Source organism: Arachis stenosperma, chromosome 2 (genome assembly GCF_014773155.1).
Source record: "Arachis stenosperma cultivar V10309 chromosome 2, arast.V10309.gnm1.PFL2, whole genome shotgun sequence".
Lineage (NCBI taxonomy): Eukaryota > Viridiplantae > Streptophyta > Magnoliopsida > Fabales > Fabaceae > Arachis > Arachis stenosperma.
Window position 1 is genome coordinate 42,129,878 of NC_080378.1, and position 20,695 is coordinate 42,150,572.

General features: G+C 40.3%; 2 non-coding genes and 1 pseudogene across 2 annotated transcripts; 1 reads left to right on the top strand and 2 right to left on the bottom strand.

Moving 5' to 3' along the window:
• Window positions 1-2,167: 2,167 nt before the first annotated feature.
• LOC130963826 (small nucleolar RNA R71) lies at window positions 2,168-2,276 on the bottom strand. The gene has a single exon (XR_009079945.1). It is a non-coding gene; the product is annotated as a small nucleolar RNA R71 (small nucleolar RNA).
• Window positions 2,277-3,626: 1,350 nt separating this feature from the next.
• LOC130962823 (transcription initiation factor TFIID subunit 4b-like) overlaps window positions 3,627-20,695 on the top strand; it is a 68,857-nt pseudogene continuing 51,788 nt past the window's right edge.
• Window positions 9,115-9,222, bottom strand: LOC130964556 (small nucleolar RNA R71). The gene has a single exon (XR_009080645.1). It is a non-coding gene; the product is annotated as a small nucleolar RNA R71 (small nucleolar RNA).

Sequence of the window (20,695 nt, forward strand, 5' to 3'; positions counted from 1 at the left end):
GGGGTGGATAGAATGGTTCATCATTTTGGAGAAAGGGTTCATGATAGGAAGGTGGTTCATCATGATAAGGATGTGGTGGTTCATTTTGGAAGTGTTTAGGTTGGAATGGTGGTGGTTCTATGTGTGGTTCATATGGCTCATATGGTTGTTGGTACGGTAGGTAAGGATTAGGATCATATGAAGGTGTTTGGTAAAAAGGGGCTTATGAGTATGGTTGAGGGTTATGTTGAGGATGGGGTTCATAGGCATATGGTGGAGGTTGTTGATAATCACAAAGAAATTCACCATAGCCATTGGATTGACATGCATTAGGAGAATTATACCTATAGGAAACCGGAGGAGGTTGTTGCCACGAAGAGTGATCAAGTCCTTGAGGCTCCTTCCATCTTTGATTATTCCATCCTCGATGCATGTTGTCATTGAAATTACCATTTCCTACAACATCATTCGAACCAAACTCATAGCCAAAAGGGTGAGAATTCATAGTGAAATCAAAAACAAAAATAATAAAGTTCTAAAGCTAACAAAAACTAGCAAACAAACAAAAGGCAAACATATTCACAATATTCACATATATACAATAACCAATAACAAGGCACACAACTGTAATTCCCCGGCAACGGCGCCATTTTGATGAAGGGATTTTTGACAGTATAGAATTTCACAAATGAAATCTCGTTGCAAATATAGTTTCGAAACAAATAAATAATCCTTTCATGCAAAAAATTGTTTGTCATAAGTACAAATCCCAATAAAATTAACCGAAGTATTCAAACCTCGGGTCATCTCTCAAAGAAATTGCAGGGAATTGTTCTTGTTATTGGTTATGAGATGTATACTTTGGGGTTTTGGATAAAGGACAAGAAAAGTAAATTGCAAGAATAAAACTAATAGCTAAGAAAGCTCTTGGCAAGGAATGAGAACTGGAAGTCCTATTCTCATTATCATCCTCAATTGTGACAATAATTGTCCATTGCTCCACTTAGTCAACCTCTAACTATGAAGGAAAGTCAAGTGGAAATAATCAATTTGATCCCTCAAGTCCTAGTAAACTCCTAAGGAAAGACTAGCTTTAGTGGAATTCAAATCAACTAGCAACTTTCAATTATTAATCAACAAAAGAGTTTGATAACTCAAAAGTCTCTAATTACTCAACCAAATCCAAGAGGAGAAAAATCTACTCTAGCATCCTTCCAAGCATTTTGTCAAACACTTGGAAGGCATAAAAGGAAAGCAAGATGAAATTGCAAGAAAAGTATATCTACAACTGCTAATGGCAAGAAATTAATAACAACCATTCAAATTAACAACAAAGGAACATGAACATAAATTGCATTAAAAGGAAAATAGAAGAAACAAAAGTGCATCAACAACAAAGTAGAGAATTACAAGAAGTAAAGTACAAAACTAAAGAGAGGGAAGGTAGAGGAACAAGAAATTGTAAAGGAAAAGTAAATCAAAGCATGAATTAAACTTAGATCTAAAAAATCTTTATCTACCTCTAACCTAATTCTAGAGAGAAGAGAGAGCTTCTCTCTCTAGAAATAACAAAAGCATTCCCTCTAAAATTCAATTATGACTTTTTTCCCCCATTGACTCCTCTTGATTTCTGCATGAAATAGGCTCAGAAATGAGTTGGATTTGGACCTGGGGAGCCCACAATTCGCCCCCAGCGTTTTCACTTTAATGAGGTCACATGCGAGCATCAACGCGTACGCATCGCCATGCGACTTCATATTCCACATGCACGCGTCGATGAGTGCATCCCAAATCCTTGATTTTTCATGATTTCTCTACTTTGCATGATTTCTTCTTCATTTCTTTGATCCATTTTTAGCCTTTTCAATCCTCAAATCACTAGCAAACACATCAAGGAATCTAGTGGAATCAAAGGTGAATTAAAATTAACCAATTAAAGACCTAAAAAGCATGTTTTCACACTTAAGCACAATTTAGGAAGAAATCATGAAACCATGCTATTTCGTAGAATAAATATGGGAAAAGTGGATGAAATCCACCTAAATTAAGCACAAAATGTACCACAAAATAGTAGTGCATCAACAGGGCTAAGTTATGGCTGGATTCTCAGCCTAAGAAAAGCTTAGACTCTTGGGAAAAGGTGGTCAATGCATTCTTGACCAAGTTCTTTCCACCTCATAAGCTGAGCAAGTTCAGGGTGGAAGTTCAGACCTTCAGGCAGAAAGAGGGTGAATCCCTCTATGAAGCTTAGGAGAGGTACAAGCAATTAATCAGAAAGTGCCCTCCTAACATGATTTCATACTAGACCATGTTAGATATCTTCTATGATGGTCTCTCTGAATTATCAAGATGGCTTTAGACCACTCTGCTGGTGGATCACTCCACTTGAATAAAACGCCTGAATAGGCACAAGAACTCATCGACATGGTTGCTAACAACCAGTTCATGTACACTTCTGAGAGGAACCCTGTAAGTAATGGGGTAGCTCATCAGAGAGGAGTCCTGGATATTGATACTCTTAATGCCATATTGGCTCAGAACAAGATCCTGACCCAATAGGTCAACATGATCTCTCAGCATCTGACTGGATCACAAGCTGCAACTGACAGCACTCAAGAAGCCTCCTATGAAGGAGATGCATATGATATAGATCAACCCATGATGGATGAGGTTAACTATTTGGGAAACTTCTCAGGAAATCCTAATAATGAGTCTTATGGCAACACCTACAATCCAACATGGAGGAATCATCCCAACTTTTCTTGGAGGGATTAACAGAAGCCTCAGCAAGGCCTCAATAATAATCAAGGTAGAAGAAACCAGAATAGGTTTCTTAATAAACTATTCCCATCTTCTCAGCAGCAGATGGAGACTCCTAGGCAGAGCCTCTTTGACCTAGCCACTATAGTATCCAATCTCTCTAAGACCACTTATAGTTTCATCACTGAAACAAGATCCTCCATCAGGAATTTGAAGGTACAAATTGGTCAGCTAAGTAAGAGAATCTCTGAGACCCCTCCTAACACTCTTCCTAGTAACACTAAAATAAACCCAAGAGAAGAGTGCAAGGCCATCACTGTTGAATTTGAGGTCGAAACTGAAGAGGAGAAGCTGGCGTTGAACGCCAGCAAGGGAGAAGATGGGCGTTCAACGCCCAAAGAGAAGCAGTTTGAGGCATTGAACGCCAGTAATGGAGTAGAAGCTGGGCGTTCAATGCCCAAAGAGGGACAAATCCTGGCATTGAATGCAACAATAGGAGTAGCTGGGCATCCAACGCCCACTAAGGGTCCCCTTGTTGAAGAACTGAAAGAGACCAAGGCTCATGAGGAGACCATAGAGCTTCCCTTGAATGTCTGGTTGAAGATTATAGAATCTGAAGAATACTCCTCCTCTAATGAGGAAGAAGAAACTAAGGAAGATCAAATTGCTCGGTACCTAGGCTGAATGCCAAATTATTTGGAACAGAGACATTCGAGGAAGAACCTCCAGTGCTCACCAAGGAACTCAATGCCTTGGTTCAGCAAAAATTACCTCAGAAGCTGCCAGATCCCAGACGCTTCCTAATTCTCTGCACCATAGGGACAATTACTTTTGATAAGGCTTTATGTGACCTAGGGTCAAGCATAAACCTCATGCCTCTCTCTGTAATGGAGAGGTTGGAAATCTTTGAAGTACAAGCTGCCAAGATCTCATTGGAGATGGCAGACAAGTTACTGAAAAGGGCATATGGCATGGTAGAGGATGTATTAATAAAATTTGAAAACCTCTATATCCCTGCAGATTTCATAATCTTAGATATTGGAGAGGACGAGGATGAATCCATCATCCTTGGAAGATCTTTCCTAGCTATAGCCAATATCATAATTGATGTGGCAAAAGGAGAGCTAGTCCTGTAACTATGGGAGGATCACATCTTATTCAAGATGCCCAATCCTAAATCCTTCCCTAAGAGAAAGACAATTGTGCAACACTTAGTGTTCTAACACTCTCTCTCAGTGTAGAGCTATACAGAGCCCCCAGACACCAAATCTAAGTTTGTTGTTGTGAAACCATCCACAAGCACTGAGAATAAGAGTACTAAGAAGAAGGTACCTAAAGGCTGGAGGGATAAGAAAATTCTTACTAAAGGGCTCTCACCTGGCATAAGAGTTGTCTTCTCAGATAGTCCAGTGATTCCACACACTGTGAATAAAGTTCTGTCTCTAGAACACGTAGAGCTCATCCATGAGAGTACAGGGAAGAAGTTCACTACAAGGAGTGACATTCTGAGCCCCTATCCATCTCCGTAAAGGAGCTAACTGATGCGTGAGCATCTTGTCTATCTTTTCCTAGTGAATTTGCATCTAATTTGTTGAATTTAATTAAGAATTAATTATATTTTAGCCACTATGGATGCTATTTTGAGTTTTGTGCAATTTTATTTATTTTAGGTAGCATTTTTACCAGAACCCTTATTTTTCTTCTCTGAACCATGAGCAACTAATCCTTCATTGTTAAAGTTAGGAGCTCTGTTTATTTGTATGGATTGATTCGTTTGATGTTTCTAATTTAATCCATGTCTTGATTTATATTTCAATAATTGTTTTTGCTCTTTATTTTATGAATATGGGTGGAACGGAAGTATGACCCATGTTCTAATTGAGTTCTTGTAAAACTTGGAAAAGCTCTTTACTTGAACAACAGCTTGAAAACATATTATACTGAATTTCTAAATGTTTATATTTAACGGGATACGTGACATATAATCCCCTTATTTTTGGATAATTAGGATTCTTTTGGCATATAAACTAGAAATTGATCATCACCCTCTAATTGGAATTAATTGACCAAGGAATTGGCAGTTAATGAATTTTAGAGGAGACTAGGAAGGTCTAAGGAATTAGGGTCTAGTCACATATAGTTTGCCATGAATTAAATCTTGCATGATTAAAATAGCTAGTAAGAAAAATCAATCCAGAAAAATAGATAACTCTGAAACCTTAACTGTTTTCTCAATATTTTATTCCCAAGCCATTTATTTTACTATTTTAATTTCTGTACGATTGTTTAATGCTCTATGAACCTCCAACACTATTTTCTGCTTGCCTAACTAATCCTATCAAATACTACTGTTGCTTAATCCATCAATCCTCGTGAGATCGACCCTTACTCATGTAAGGTATTACTTGGTATGACCTGGTGAACTTGCCGGTTAGTCTGTGGGTTGTAAAATTACCGCATCAAAGAAGCGCTTGTCGGGAGGCAACCCGATAATTTCGTATCCTTAGCTATTTTTATTTCCCGTAGTAGTAGTTTTCTTATTTATTTTATTTTTATTGAGTTCTTACTAATTTTCTGATCATGCAGCTATTTTAGAACAGGAACTGAATATTTCAAAAAAAAAAGAGAGCACACGACGCGCAAGCATCGCTGACGCGTATGCGTCGTATGGATGTGTGTGAAAAATAAATTTGACAGAGAGTTGCGCGGAAGTGGAGCCAGACTGGAGCCTTTTGCACAAACGATCCCACGTGTTCGCGTCATTTGTGATTTTCGCCATTCACGCGGGCGCGTGATGAGCGGATAATTTGTACGCTTTTTGGCATTGTTTTTAGTATGTTTCTAGTAGGATTTAGTTAGTTTTTAGTATATTTTTATTAGTTTTTAGTTAAAATTCACTTTTTTGGACTTTACTATGAGTTTGTGTGTTTTTCTGTGATTTCAGGTATTTTCTGGCTGAAATTGAGGGACCTGAGCAAAAATCTGATTCAGAGACTGAAAAAGGACTGCATATGCTGTTGGATTCTGACCTCCCTGCACTCGAAGTAGATTTTCTGGAGCTACAGAAGCCCAATTGGCGCGCTCTCAACGGCTTTGGAAAGTAGACATCCTGGTCTTTCCAGCAATATATGATAGTCCATACTTTGCCCAAGATTTGATGGCCCAAACCGGCGTTCAAAGTCACCCTCAGAATTCCCAGCGTTAAACGCCGGAACTGGCACCAAAGTGGGAGTTAAGCGCCCAAACTGGCACAAAAGCTGGCGTTTAACTCCAAGAAGAGTCTCTACACAAAAATGCTTCAATGCTCAGCCCAAGCACACACCAAGTGGGCCCGGAAGTGGAATTTTATGTCATTTACTCATCTCTGTACACCCTAGGCTACTAGTTCTCTATATATAGGACCTTTTACTATTGTATTTTCATCTTTGGACATCTAGTTATTAGATCAGATCTTGGTTCTTCTGGTTCCCTCTCTGGGGCCAAAACCAATGATCACTTTTGTTCTTATGTATTTTCAACGGTGGAGTTTCTACACACCATAGATTAAGGTGTGGAGCTCTGCTGTACCTCGAGTATTAATGCAATTACTATTGTTCTTCTATTCAATTCAGCTTGTTCTTATTCCAAGATATTCATTTGCACTCAAGAACTTGATGAATGTGATGATTATGTGACGCTCATCATCATTCTCACTTATGAACAAGTGACTGACAACCACTTCTGTTCTACAAGCAAACAAGGCTCTAATGTTTATCTCTTGGATTCTTTAACCGGAGTCTTCGTGGTATAGGCAAGAACTGATGGCGGCATTCAAGAGAATCCGGAAGGTCTAACCTTGTCTGTGGTATTCTAAGTAGGATTCAATGATTGAATGACTGTGACGTGCTTCAAACTCCTGAGGGCGGGGCGTTAGTGATAGACGCAAAAGAATCACTGGATTCTATTCCGGCCCGATCGAGAACCGACAGCTGGATAGCCGTGCCGTGACAGGGTGCGTTGAACATTTCCACTGAGAGGATGGGAGGTAGCCACTGACAACGGTGAAACCCTTGCATAAGCTTGCCATGGAAAGGAGTAAGAAGGATTGGATGAAGACAGTAGGGAAGCAGAGAAACGGAAGGGATAAAGCATCTTCATACGCTTATCTGAAGCTCTCACCAATGATATACATAAGTATCTCTATCTTTATCTTTATGTTTCATTCATCATCTATACACATTTGAGTCTGCCTGACTAAGATTTACAAGGTGACCATAGCTTGCTTCATACCAACAATTTCCGTGGGATCGACCCTTACTCGCGTAAGGTTTATTACTTGGACGACCCAGTGCACTTGCTGGTTAGTTGTGCGAAGTTGTAGTGATCACGATTTCGCGCACCAAGTTTTTGGCGCCGTTGCCGGGGATTGTTTCGTGTATGGACAACTGACGGTTCATCTTGTTGCTTAGATTAGGTATTTTTTTTTCAGAGTTTTTAAGAATGAATTCTAGAGTTTCATGATGATCTGTTGAAGTCTGGCTGGCTGTGAAGCCATGTCTAATCTTATTGGACCGAGGTTTCAACTGATCATCACAAGAGCTTAATGATTTCTATCAATCTTGCTATTGGAGCAATGATCTGCTAAGGCTTGGCTGGCCATTGGCCATGTCTAGTGTTTTGGACCGAAGCTTTCTTTGAAAGCTTGGCTGGTTGTGAAGCCATGTCTAATTCCTGGACCGGAGTCTTAGACTAGCATTGCAATGATTCCTGGAATCCAAATTAAGAATTCTGAAACCTTTATTTTCTATTTTCATATAATTTTCGAAAAATCCAAAAAAATTTCAAAATCATAAAAACCAAAAATATTTTATGTTTCTTGTTTGAGTCTAGTGTCTAATTTTAAGTTTGGTGTCTTGCATGCATTGTTTATTTGATCTTGGTTCTATTTTCAAGTCAATAGTACAGGGAACTGAAGATTCAAAACATGCAGCAGAGGAATTACACAGAAAAAGCTGGGCGTTCAAAACGCCCAGTGAAGAAGGACAGACTGGCGTTTAAACGCCAGCCAGGGTGCCTGGTTGGGCGTTTAACGCCCAAAAAGGTAGTGCACTGGGCGTTAAACGCCAGAATGTGCACCATTCTGGGCGTTTAACGCCAGGATGGCGCAAGGGGGAGGATTTTGCTTTCAAATCAATTTTTTCAAGTTTTCAAGGTTTTTTAAAATCAAATCTTTTTCAAATCATATTTTTTTTCAATCAAATCTTTTTCAAAATCAATTTCTTTCCTTTTTCAAAGATACTTGCTAATAATTAATGATTTGATTGAACAATTCAAGTATGTTGCCTTTTCTGTTGAGAAAGGTTTAATGTTTGAATCATATCTTTTCTTGTTAGGCAAGTCATTAATTTTTAAAATCAAATCTTTTTAAAATGTTTTTTCAAATCATATCTTCTCAATCACATCTTTTTAAAAAGCATAACTTTTCAATCATATCTTTTTAATCACATCTTTTTCAAAATAGTTTTCAATCATATCTTTTTAATTTCTAATTTCAAAATCTTTTTCAAAAATTACTTGATTTCTCTCCCACTCTTGGTTTTCGAAAATCAATTAAAAGTTTTTCAAAATGTTTTTTTAATATCTTTTTAATTTAATTTTCGAAAATTCTTCCTCTCTTCTCACATCCTTCTATTTATGGAGTACCACTCCTCCTCAATGCACAATTCGAACTATATCCCACTAAGTTCGAATTCACTACTTCTTCCTTCTAATTTTCTGTTCCTCTGACACCTCAAGGAATCTCTATACTGTGACATAGAGGATTCCATATTTTCTTGTTCTCTTCTCTTTCATATGAGCAGGAACAAAGACAAAGGCATTCTTGTTGAAGCTGACCCTGAACCTGAAAGGACCTTGAAGCGAAAGCTAAGAGAAGCTAAAGCACAATTCTCTATAGAGGACCTGACAGAAATCTTCAAAGAAGAAGAACCCATGGCAGCCGAAAACAACAACAATACCAACAATGCAAGGAAGGTGCTGGGTGACTTTACTGCACCTACTCCCGACTTCTATGAGAGAAGCATCTCTATCCCTACCATTGGAGCAAACAACTTTGAGTTTAAACCTCAATTAGTTTCTCTAATGCAACAGAATTGCAAGTTCCATGGACTTCCATTGGAAGATCCTCATCAGTTCTTAGCTGAATTCTTGCAAATCTGTGACACTGTCAAGACTAATGGGGTTGACCCTGAGGTCTACAGGCTTATGCTATTCCCTTTCGCTGTAAGAGACAGAGCTAGAACATGGTTGGACTCACAACCTAAAGAAAGCCTGGACTCATGGGAAAAGCTAGTCAATGCCTTCTTGGCAAAGTTCTTTCCACCTCAAAAATTGAGTAAGCTTAGAGTGGAAGTCCAAACCTTCAGACAGAAGGATGGAGAATCCCTCTATGAAGCTTGGGAAAGATACAAATAATTAATCAGAAAATGTCCTTCTGACATGCTTTCTGAATGGAGCATCATAGGTATTTTCTATGATGGTCTCTCTGAACTATCCAAGATGTCTTTGGATAGCTCTGCTGGAGGATCTCTTCATCTGAAGAAGACGCCTACAGAAGCTCAAGAACTAATTGAAATGGTTGCAAATAACCAATTCATGTACACTTCTGAAAGGAATCCTGTGAACAATGGGACAAATCAGAAGAAAGGAGTTCTTGAGATTGATACTCTGAATGCCATTCTGGCTCAGAACAAGATATTGACTCAACAAGTCAATTTGATTTCTCAAAGTCTGTCTGGAATGCAAAATGCACCAAGAAGTACTAAGGATGCTTCATCTGAAGAAGAAGCTTATGATCCTGAGAACCCTTCAATGGAAGAGGTGAATTACCTGGGAGAACCCTATGGAAACACTGATGAGCGGATAATTTGTACGCTTTTTGGCATTGTTTTTAGTATGATTTTAGTAGTTTTAGTTGAGTTCTTAGTATATTTTTATTAGTTTTTAGCTAAAATTCACTTTTCTGGACTTTACTATGAGTTTGTGTGTTTTTTTGTGATTTCAGGTATTTTCTGGCTGAAATTGAGGGACCTGAGAAAAAATCTGATTCAGAGACTGAAAAGGACTGCAGATGCTGTTGGATTCTGACCACCCTGCACTCGAAGTGGATTTTCTGGAGCTACAGAAGCCCAATCGGCGCGCTCTCAACGGCGTTGGAAAGTAGACATCCTGGGCTTTCCAGCAATATATGATAGTCCATACTTTGCCCAAGATTTGATGGCCCAAACCGGCGTTCAAAGTCACCCTCAGAATTCCCAGCGTTAAACGCCGGAACTGGCACAAGAATGGGAGTTAAACGCCCAAACTGGCACTAAAGCTGGCGTTTAACTCCAAGAAGAGTCTCTACACGAAATATGCTTCAATGCTCAGCCCAAGCACACACCAAGTGGGCCCGGAAGTGGATTTTTATGTCATTTACTCATCTCTGTACACCCTAGGCTACTAGTTCTCTATATATAGGACCTTTTACTATTGTATTTGAATCTTCGGATCTTTGGAATCTTTTGATCTTTAGATCTTTTGATCACCTTTGGGAGGCTGGCCATTCGGCCATGCCTAGACCTTGTTCTTATGTATTTTCAACGGTGGAGTTTCTACACACCATAGATTAAGGTGTGGAGCTCTGCTGTACCTCGAGTATTAATGCAATTACTATTGTTCTTCTATTCAATTCCGCTTGTTCTTATTCCAAGATATTCATTCGCACTCAAGAACTTGATGAATGTGATGATTATGTGACACTCATCATCATTCTCACCTATGAACAAAGTGACTGACAACCACTTCTGTTCTACAAGCAAACAAGGCTCTAATGTTTATCTCTTGGATTCCTGATACACGATGCATGGTTGATCGCCTGACAACTGAGTGCTCGCCTGACAAACGAGCCAGCCATTCTGTGAGATCAGAGTCTTCGTGGTATAGGCAAGAACTGATGACGGCATTCAAGAGAATCCGGAAGGTCTAACCTTGTCTGTAGTATTCTGAGTAGGATTCAATGATTGAATGACTGTGACGTGCTTCAAACTCCTGAGGGCGGGGCGTTAGTGACAGACGCAAAAGAATCACTGGATTCTATTCCGGCCTGATCGAGAACCGACAGATGGATAGCCGTGCCGTGACAGGGTGCGTTGAACATTTCCACTGAGAGGATGGGAGGTAGCCACTGACAACGGTGAAACCCTTGCATAAGCTTGCCATGGAAAGGAGTAAGAAGGATTGGATAAAGACAGTAGGAAAGCAGAGAGACGGAAGGGAAAGCATCTTCATACGCTTATCTGAAGCTCTCACCAATGATATACATAAGTATCTCTATCTTTATCTTTATGTTTTATTCATCATCTATACCTATTTGAGTCTGCCTGACTAAGATTTACAAGGTGACCATAGCTTGCTTCATACCAACAATCTCCGTGAGATCGACCCTTACTCGCGTAAGGTTTATTACTTGGACGACCCAGTGCACTTGCTGGTTAGTTGTGTGAAGTTGTAGTGATCACGATTTCACGCACCAAGTTTTTGGCGCCGTTGCCGGGGATTGTTTCGTGTATGGACAACTGACGGTTCATCTTGTTGCTTAGATTAGGTATTTTTCAGAATTCTTGAGAATGAGTTCTAGAGTTTCATGATGATCTGTTGAAGTCTGGCTGGCTGTGAAGCCATGTCTAATCTTATTGAACCGAGGTTTCAACTGATCATCACAAGAGCTTGTTGATTTCTATCAATCTTGCTATTGGAGCAATGATCTGCTAAGGCTTGGCTGGCCATTGGCCATGTCTAGTGTTTTGGACCGAAGCTTTCTTTGAAAGCTTGGCTGGCTGTGAAGCCATGTCTAATTCCTGGACCGAAGTCTTAGACTAGCATTGCAATGATTCCTGGAATCCAAATTAAGAATTGTGAAACCTTTATTTTCTATTTCCATATAATTTTCGAAAAATCCAAAAAAATTTCAAAATCATAAAAACCAAAAATATTTTATGTTTTTTGTTTGAGTCTAGTGTCTAATTTTAAGTTTGGTGTCTTGCATGCTGATGAGCGGATAATTTGTATGCTTTTTGGCATTGTTTTTAGTATGTTTTTAGTATCTTTTAGTTAGTTTTTAGTACATTTTTATTAGTTTTTAATTAAAATTCACTTTTCTGGACTTTACTATGAGTTTGTGTGTTTTTCTGTGATTTCAGGTATTTTCTGGCTGAAATTGAGGGTCCTGAGCAAAAATCTGATCCAGAGACTGAAAAGGACTGCAGATGCTGTTGGATTCTGACCTCCCTGCACTCGAAGTGGATTTTCTGGAGCTACAGAAGCCCAATTGGCGCGCTCTCAACGGCATTGGAAAGTAGACATCCTGGGCTTTCCAGCAATATATAATAGTCCATACTTTGCCCAAGATTTGATGGCCCAAACCGGCGCTCAAAGTCACCTACAGAAATTCCAGCGTTAAACGCCGGAACTGGCATAAAAGTTGGAGTTAAACGCCCAAACTGGCATGAAAGCTGGCGTTTAACTCCAGAAAAGGTCTCTACACGAAATTCCTTCATTGCTCAGCCCAAGCACACACCAAGTGGGCCCGGAAGTGGATTTTTCTGTCATTTACTCATTTCTGTAAACCTTAGGACACTAGTTTTACTACTTATAGGATCTTTTGACATTGTATCCGTACCTTATGACCTCATAACATTTTGTACACGTTTCTTTCCACAGTATGAGCCTCTAAACCCCATGGTTGGGGGTGAGGAGCTCTGCTGTGTCTTGATGGATTAATGCAATTACTACTGTTTCTTATTCAATCATGCTTGCTTCCATTCTAAGCTAACACTTGTTCTTAATCCGGATGAATGTGATGATCCGTGACAATCATCACCATTCTCAACTATGAACACGTGCCTGACAACCACCTCTGTTCTATCTTAGATTGAGTAGTTATCTCTTGGGTTCTTTAATCGGAATCTTCGTGGTATAGGCAGGACCTGATGGCAGCATTCAAGAGAATCCGGAAGGTCTAAACCTTGTCTGTGGTATTCTGAGTAGGATTCAATGATTGAATGACTGTGACGTGCTTCAAACCTGTAACCTACTGGGCGTTAGTGACAGACGCAAAAGAAGGATTCTATTCCGGTAGGGGAGGGAACCAAACCGGTGATTGGCAGTACTGTGACAGAGTGCGTGCATTAGCTTTCACTGCGAGGATGGGAGGTAGCCATTGACAACGGTGAAACCCTATACGAGCTTACCATGGAAGGAGACTTGCGTGTTTGATGAAGAAGACAGTAAGAAAGCAGAGATTCAGAAGATGGAGCATCTCCAAACCTCAACCTATTCTCCATCACTGCAAAACAAGTAATCATTTCATGTTCTTTTGCTTTTCACAATCAATCCTGATAATTTCTGATATCCTGACTAAGATTTACAAGATAACCATAGCTTGCTTCAAGCCGACAATCTCCGTGGGATCGACCCTTGCTCACGCAAGGTATTACTTGGACGACCCAGTGCACTTGCTGGTTAGTTGTGCGGGATTGCAAAAGTGTTATTGCAATTTCGTGCACCAAGTTTTTGGCGCCGTTGCCGGGGATTGTTCGAGTTTGGACAACTGACGGCTTATCTTGTTGCTTAGATTAGGACTGTTTTCTTTTTGTTGGTTTAGAGTCTTTTAGTTGAGTCTAGTTTCATATTTTAAGTTTGGTGTCAACTGCCTGCTTTTGTTTTTCTTTTAATTTTCGAATTTTTTTTATGTTCTTAGTCCCTTTTTTATTCATAAAAATTCTAAGTTTGGTGTCCTCTTTGTGTTTTTCTCTTTAAAATTTTCGAAAATTTTGTGTTTGATTTTCTAAAAATTTTAAGTTTGGTGTCTTTTTGTGTTTTTCTCTTTCCTCTTTTTAAAAATCAAATCTTTTTCATAAAAATTTTTCAATCATATCTTTGTAATTGCTGTTTTCAAAATCTTTTTTTCACTAATTGATTCAATTCTCAATTGACTTTGATCTTTACCTCTTTTGATTTTCGAATTTTCATTTTAATTTTCCTTTATTTTATTTTAATTTTATATTTTTTTTCGGTTATAAAAAAAAATTTATTAAAAAAATAAGCAAAATTTATCTCTTTGCAATCATTACCATTTCCCTTTTGTCTATCATGGACTTAAGTGGAATTGATCAGTCCAAAAGGACTCTGGGGTCTTATGCTAACCCCATTACAGCTGCATATGGGAGTAGCATCTGTATACCTCCCATCAAAGCAAGCAGCTTTGAGCTAAATCCTCAACTCATTATCATAGTGCAGCAAAATTGCCAGTATTCCGGTCTTCCACAGGAAGAACCTACTGAGTTTCTGGCACAGTTTTTACAAATTACTGACACAGTACATGATAAAGAGGTGGATCAGGATGTCTACAGACTATTACTGTTTCCATTTGCTGTAAAAGATCAAGCTAAAAGGTGGTTAAATAACCAACCTACAGCAAGCATAAAGACATGGAAACAGTTATCAGACAAATTCCTGAATCATTTTTACCCTCCAAAAAGGATGACACAGCTAAGGCTGGACATCCAAGGCTTTAAACAAGAGGATAATGAATCCCTTTACAATGCCTGGGAGAGGTATAGAGGTATGCTAAGAAAATGTCCCTCTGAGATGTTTTCAGAGTGGGTACAGTTAGACATTTTCTACTATGGGCTTACAGAAAAAGCTCAGATGTCTTTAGACCACTCATCTGGTGGATCTATACACATGAGGAAGACAATTGAAGAAGCTCAAGAGCTTATAGACACTGTTGCTAGAAACCAATATTTGTACTCTAGCGATGAGTTCTCTTCAGAAGAGGAAGTCATGACAGTAGCCACTGACCCTCATCCTCAAGAACAGATGAATGAGCTTAATCAACAATTGCTCCTGATGACAGAACAGTTAGCAGAATTTAAAGAGATGCTCAATGAAACTAAAGTTGCTAATAAAAGCATAGAACTACAGTTGAATCAAGCAAAATAGCAAATATCTAACCAGATAACTGAGGAGTGCCAAGCAGTTCAATTGAGGAGTGGAAAGACCTTGAATAACACTGTTCAAAAGAGCAAAAAGCCAAACAAGGAACGATTGACAGGGGACAACCAAACCACTGTTCAAAATCCCTCTGAGGACAGTAAGAGCCCAGAGAGGAATATTAGCATTCAAACGCCAGAAAGGGAAGGAAAACTGGCGTTAAACGCCCATTCCTTGCCCAGTTCTGGCGTTCAAACGCCAGAAAAGGGGGAAAAGTTGCCGTTAAACGCCCATTTTCCACCCAATTCTGGCGTCCAAACGCCAAGGGAGGATCAGACACCTGAGAGTGCTGACAGCAATCCCCCTAACAAGGCTTCTTCAACCACTTCTGTACGGAATAAACCTGCAGCATCTAAGGTTGAAGAATATCAAGCCAAGATGCCTTATCCTCAGAAACTCCGCAAAGCGGAACAGGATAAGCAATTTGCCCGCTTTGCAGACTATTTAAGGACTCTTGAAATAAAGATTCCTTTTGCAGAGGCACTAGAGCAAATACCTTCTTATGCTAAGTTCATGAAAGAGATCTTAAGTCATAAGAAGGACTGGAGAGAAACTGAAAAAGTGTTTCTCACTGAAGAATGCAGTGCAGTCATTCTAAAAAGCTTACCAGAAAAGCTTCAAGATCCTGGAAGCTTTCTGATACCATGCACATTGGAAGGCACTTACACCAAGATAGCCTTATGTGATCTTGGAGCAAGTATCAATTTAATACCTGCATCCACTATCAGAAAGCTTGGGTTGATTGGAGAAGTCAAACCAACCAGGATATGCCTCCAACTTGCTGATGGCTCCATTAAACACCCATCAGGCATAATAGAGGACATGATTGTCAAGGTTGGGCCATTTGCCTTTCCAACTAACTTTGTGGTGCTGGAAATGGAGGAGCACAAAAGTGCAACTCTCATTCTAGGAAGACCTTTCCTAGCAACTGGACGAACTCTCATTGATGTACAAAAGGGGAAGTAACCTTGAGAGTCAATGAGGATGAGTTCAAGTTGAATGCTGTAAAGCTATGCAGCATCCAGACACACCAGAGGACTGCATGGACGCTGACATTATTGATTCTCTGGTAGAAGAGATCAATATGGCTGAAAGCCTAGAATCAGAGCTTGAGGACATCTTCAAAGATGCTCAAACTGATCAGGAAGAGCCAGAGGAGGCAAAGGAATTTTCGAAAATTCCTCAGGAGGAAGATAAGCCTCCTAAGCCTGAACTCAAACCACTACCATCATCCCTAAAATATGCATTTCTGGGAGAGGGTGACACTTTTCCAGTGATTATAAGCTCTGCTTTAAATTCACAGGAAGAGGAAGCACTGATTAAAGTGCTAAGGACACACAAGACAGCTCTTGGGTGGTCCATAAGTGATCTTAAGGGCATTAGCCCAGCTAGATGCATGCACAAGATCCTGTTGGAGGATAATGCCAAACCAGTGGTTCAACCACAGAGGAGGCTAAATCCTGCCATGAAGGAGGTGGTGCAGAAGAGTCACTAAATTACTAGAGGCTGGGATTATTTATCCTATTTCTGATAGCCCCTGGTGAGCCCTGTCCAAGTGTTCCCAAAAAGGGAGGCATGACAGTGGTTCATAATGAAAAAAATGAACTGGTCCCTACAGGACAGTCACAGGGTGGCGCATGTGTATTGACTACAGAAGGCTCAATACAGCCACCAGAAAGGATCATTTTCCTTTACCATTCATAGACCAAATGCTAGAAAGACTAGCTGGTCATGATTACTAGTGCTTTTGGATGGCTACTCAGGCTATAACCAAATTGCAGTAGATCCCCAAGACCAAGAGAAAACAGCATTCACCTGCCCTTCTGGCGTGTTTGCCTATAGGAGAATGCCTTTTGGTCTGTGCAATGCACCTGCAACCTTTCAGAGGTGCATGCTCTCTATCTTCTCAGATATGGTAGAGAAATTTCTGGAAGTCTTCATGGATGACTTTTCAGTATATGGAGACTCATTTAGCTCCTGTCTTAACCACCTATCACTTGTCCTGAAAAGATGCCAAAGAGACTAACCTGGTTTTAAACTGGGAGAAATGTCACTTTATGGTGATGAAGGAATGTCCTTGGGCACAAAATTTCAAGCAGGGGGATAGAGGTGGATAAGGCAAAGGTAGAGGTAATTGAAAAATTACCACCACCTGCCAATGTTAAGGCAATCAGAAGCTTTCTTGGGCATGCAGGATTCTATAGAAGGTTTATCAAGGATTTTTCGAAAATTGCTAAACCTTTGAGTAACCTGCTAGCTGCTGACACGCCATTTGTGTTTGACACACAGTGTTTGCAGGCATTTGAGACCCTGAAAGCTAAGCTGGTCACAGCACCAGTCATCTCTGCACCAGATTGGGCATTACCATTTGAATTAATGTGTGATGCCAGTGATCATGCCATTGGTGCAGTGTTGGGACAGAGGCATAACAACTTCTGCATGTCATTTATTATGCTAGCCGTGTTCTAATGATGCACAGAAGAACTACAACCACAGAAAAAGAGTTGCTTGCAGTGGTCTATGCCATTGACAAGTTTAGATCCTACTTAGTGGGATCAAAGGTGATTGTGTACACTGACCATGCTGCTCTTAAATACTTACTCACAAAGCAGGATTCAAAACCCAGGTTATAAGATGGGTGTTGCTTCTGCAAGAGTTTGATATAGAAATAAGAGACAGAAAAGGGACGAGAACCAAGTGGCTGATCATCTGTCTAGAATAGAACCAGTAGCTGGGGCGTCCCTCCCTTCTACTGAGATCTCTGAGACTTTCCCAGATGAGCAACTCTTTGCCATCCAGGAAGCTCCATGGTTTTGCAGACATTGCAAATTATAAAGCTGTAAGGTTCATACCCAAGGAGTACAGCAGTGTGCAAAGAAAGAAATTAATTTCAGATGCCAAGTCCTACCTTTGGATGAACCATATCTCTTTAAGAGATGTGCTGACGGAGTGATCCGCAGGTGTATACCCAGAGAAGAAGCACGAAAGATCCTATGGCACTGCCATGGATCACAGTATGGAGGACATTTTGGAAGTGAGCGAACAGCCACTAAAGTTCTCCAGTGCGGCTTCTACTGGCCTACTCTCTATAAAGATTCCCGAGAGTTTGTGCGTAACTGTGACAGTTGCCAAAGAGCTGGTAACCTGCCTCACGGATATGCCATGCCTCAACAAGGAATTTAGAGATAGAATTGTTTGATGTATGGGGAATTGATTTCATGGGACCATTCCCACCATCATACTCAAACTTACATTCTGGTGGCAGTGGACTATGTATCTAAGTGGGTAGAAGCAATTGCTACACCCCTAATGATACCAAGACCGTGCTGAATTCCTCCAGAAAAACATTTTCAGCAGGTTTGGCGTCCCCAGAGTGCTAATCAGTGATGGGGGCACTCATTTCTGCAATAAACAGCTATACTCTGCTATGGTTAGATATGGAATCAGCCATAAAGTGGTAACTCCGTATCATCCACAGACTAATGGGCAAGCTGAAGTCTCTAACAGAGAGCTAAAAAGAATCCTGGAACGGACTGTAATGGCCCGAAGAAAGGATTGGGCAAAGAGCTTGGATGATGCTCTGTGGGCATGCAGAACAGCATTCAAGACCCCTATAGGAACCTCTCCATACCAATTGGTGTATGGGAAGGCCTGTCATTTGCCTGTGGAACTGGAAATAAAGCCTACTGGGCAACCGATTCCTAAACATGGATGCACAGTTAGCTGGTGAGAAAAAGACTGCTCCAGCTAAATGAGCTAGAGGAGTTCAGACTCAATGCCTTTGAAAATGCAAAAATTTATAAGGAAAAGGCAAAGAAGTGGCATGACAAGAGATTGTCAACCAGAGTCTTTGAGCCAGGACAGAAAGTTCTGCTCTTCAACTCCAGGCTCAAATTGTTTCCAGGAAAACTCAAATCCCGGTGGAGGGGTCCGTATGTGATTACAGGAGTATCACCATATGGATATGTTGAGCTTCAGGATATTGATTCTGACAAGAAGTTCATTGTTAATGGACAGAGAATCAAGCACTATCTTGAAGGAAATTTTGAGCAGGAATGCTCAAAACTGAGACTTGAGTGATTCTCAGTGAAAGTCCAGCTAAAGACAGTAAAGAAGCGCTTGCTGGGAGGCAACCCAGTCATTAGGAAAGTTGTATGAATTGTTCTTGCAGAGGCAAGTATCAAAATGAAGGAATTCACAGAGTTACAGAAGGATTCAGCTCAAAAAGCAGAGAAAATGAGCTTACTGGCGAAAAAAACGCCAGTAAGGGGCATTTTGGGCGTTAAACGCCAGAATGGGTACCATTCTGGGCGTTTAACGCCAGTAATGGTACCATTTTGGGCGTTAAACGCCAGAATGGGCACCATTCTGGGCGTTTACGCCAGGTGTGCAGCATCCTGGGCGTTTTGGAAAAACGCCCAGTGATAAAGGATTCTGGCGTTTAACGCCAGCCAGGGCACCTGCTGGGCGTTAAACGCCCAAAAAGGGTAGCAAATGGGCGTTAAACGCCAGAATGGGTGCCATTCGGGCGTTTAACGCCAGAAAGGTGGGGGGACACATTTTTGTTTTCAAATCAGATTTTTCAAACTTTCCTTTTCTCACCCATACTTTTCTACAAAATCACACTCAATCATTCATCATTCACTTTCAAATCTTCAAAAATCAAACCTTTTTTCAAATTTATTTCAAATCATTACAAACATTGTTTAAAAATTTCACCCTTTTCTCAATTCTTCTCATATCTTCTCAAATCTCCTTTCAAATTCCTCTTTTTTTCGAAAACTCCCCTCCCCACCTTATAAATACACGTTTGTTCCCCTCTTCCAACCACACCATTCGAATTTTCTCTTCCTCCCCCTCTCTTCTCTCTTCTTTTGCTTGAGGACAAGCAAACCTCTAAGTTGGTGTGCTTTTCCGTGATCACTAAGCCAAAATTCATCAATCATGGCTCCTAAGGAAAACAAACCAATTTGAGAGGCAAGAAAGAGAACAATCCAAAGAATCTTTGGAATGAAGAGAAGTTCTTAACCAAAAAACATGAAGACCATTATCATAAATAATGGGTCTGAGGTCAGTGATCCCGGAAGTTAAATTCGATCTGAAAGAAGATGAATATCCGGGGATCCAAGAGCAAATTCGAAACAGAGGATGGGAAGTTCTAACCAATCCTGAGACAAAGGTTGGAAGGAACATGGTTCAGGAATTCTACTCAAATCTGTGGCTAACAGATCAAGCAGAGAATGACTGGAACTGCTTACATACCTACAGAACCATGGTCAGAGGGAAAGTTATATACTTCCATCTGGACAAAAGAGAAATCTTCAAGTTGCCTCAACTGCAAGATGATCCTGATTCCTTATAGGAGGATGGTGAGAGTAGATAAGGGGTTGGATCAAGTTCTAGAGGACATATGCCTCCCTGGAACTAAGTGGATAACCAATTCTAAGGGTGTCCCAAACCAACTCAAGAGGGGAGACCTCAAACCAATTGCAAGAGGTTGGCTAGACTTTATTGGGCGTTCCATATTGCCCATTAGCAACCGTTCTGAGGTCGCCATCAAGAGAGCAGTGATGATTCATTGCATCATGCTTGGAAAAGAAGTGGAGGTGCATCATGTGATTGCTTGTGAGATCTACACAATTGCAAATAGGAATTCCACTGTAACCAAATTGGCTTACCCAAGCTTGATCTCCTTGCTCTGTAAAGAGGCTGGGGTGAAGATAGAAGAAGATGAGTTCATACCCATTGAACATCCAATCACCAAGAAGACAATGGAAGGAACAAGAGAAGCAGGGGCGTGAAATTCAAGAGATGAAACGCCAAAAGCTCTCCTCTCAAGCTGAGGGAGCATCCACTTCTCAAAATCAAGGTTGTTGAGTCCTAA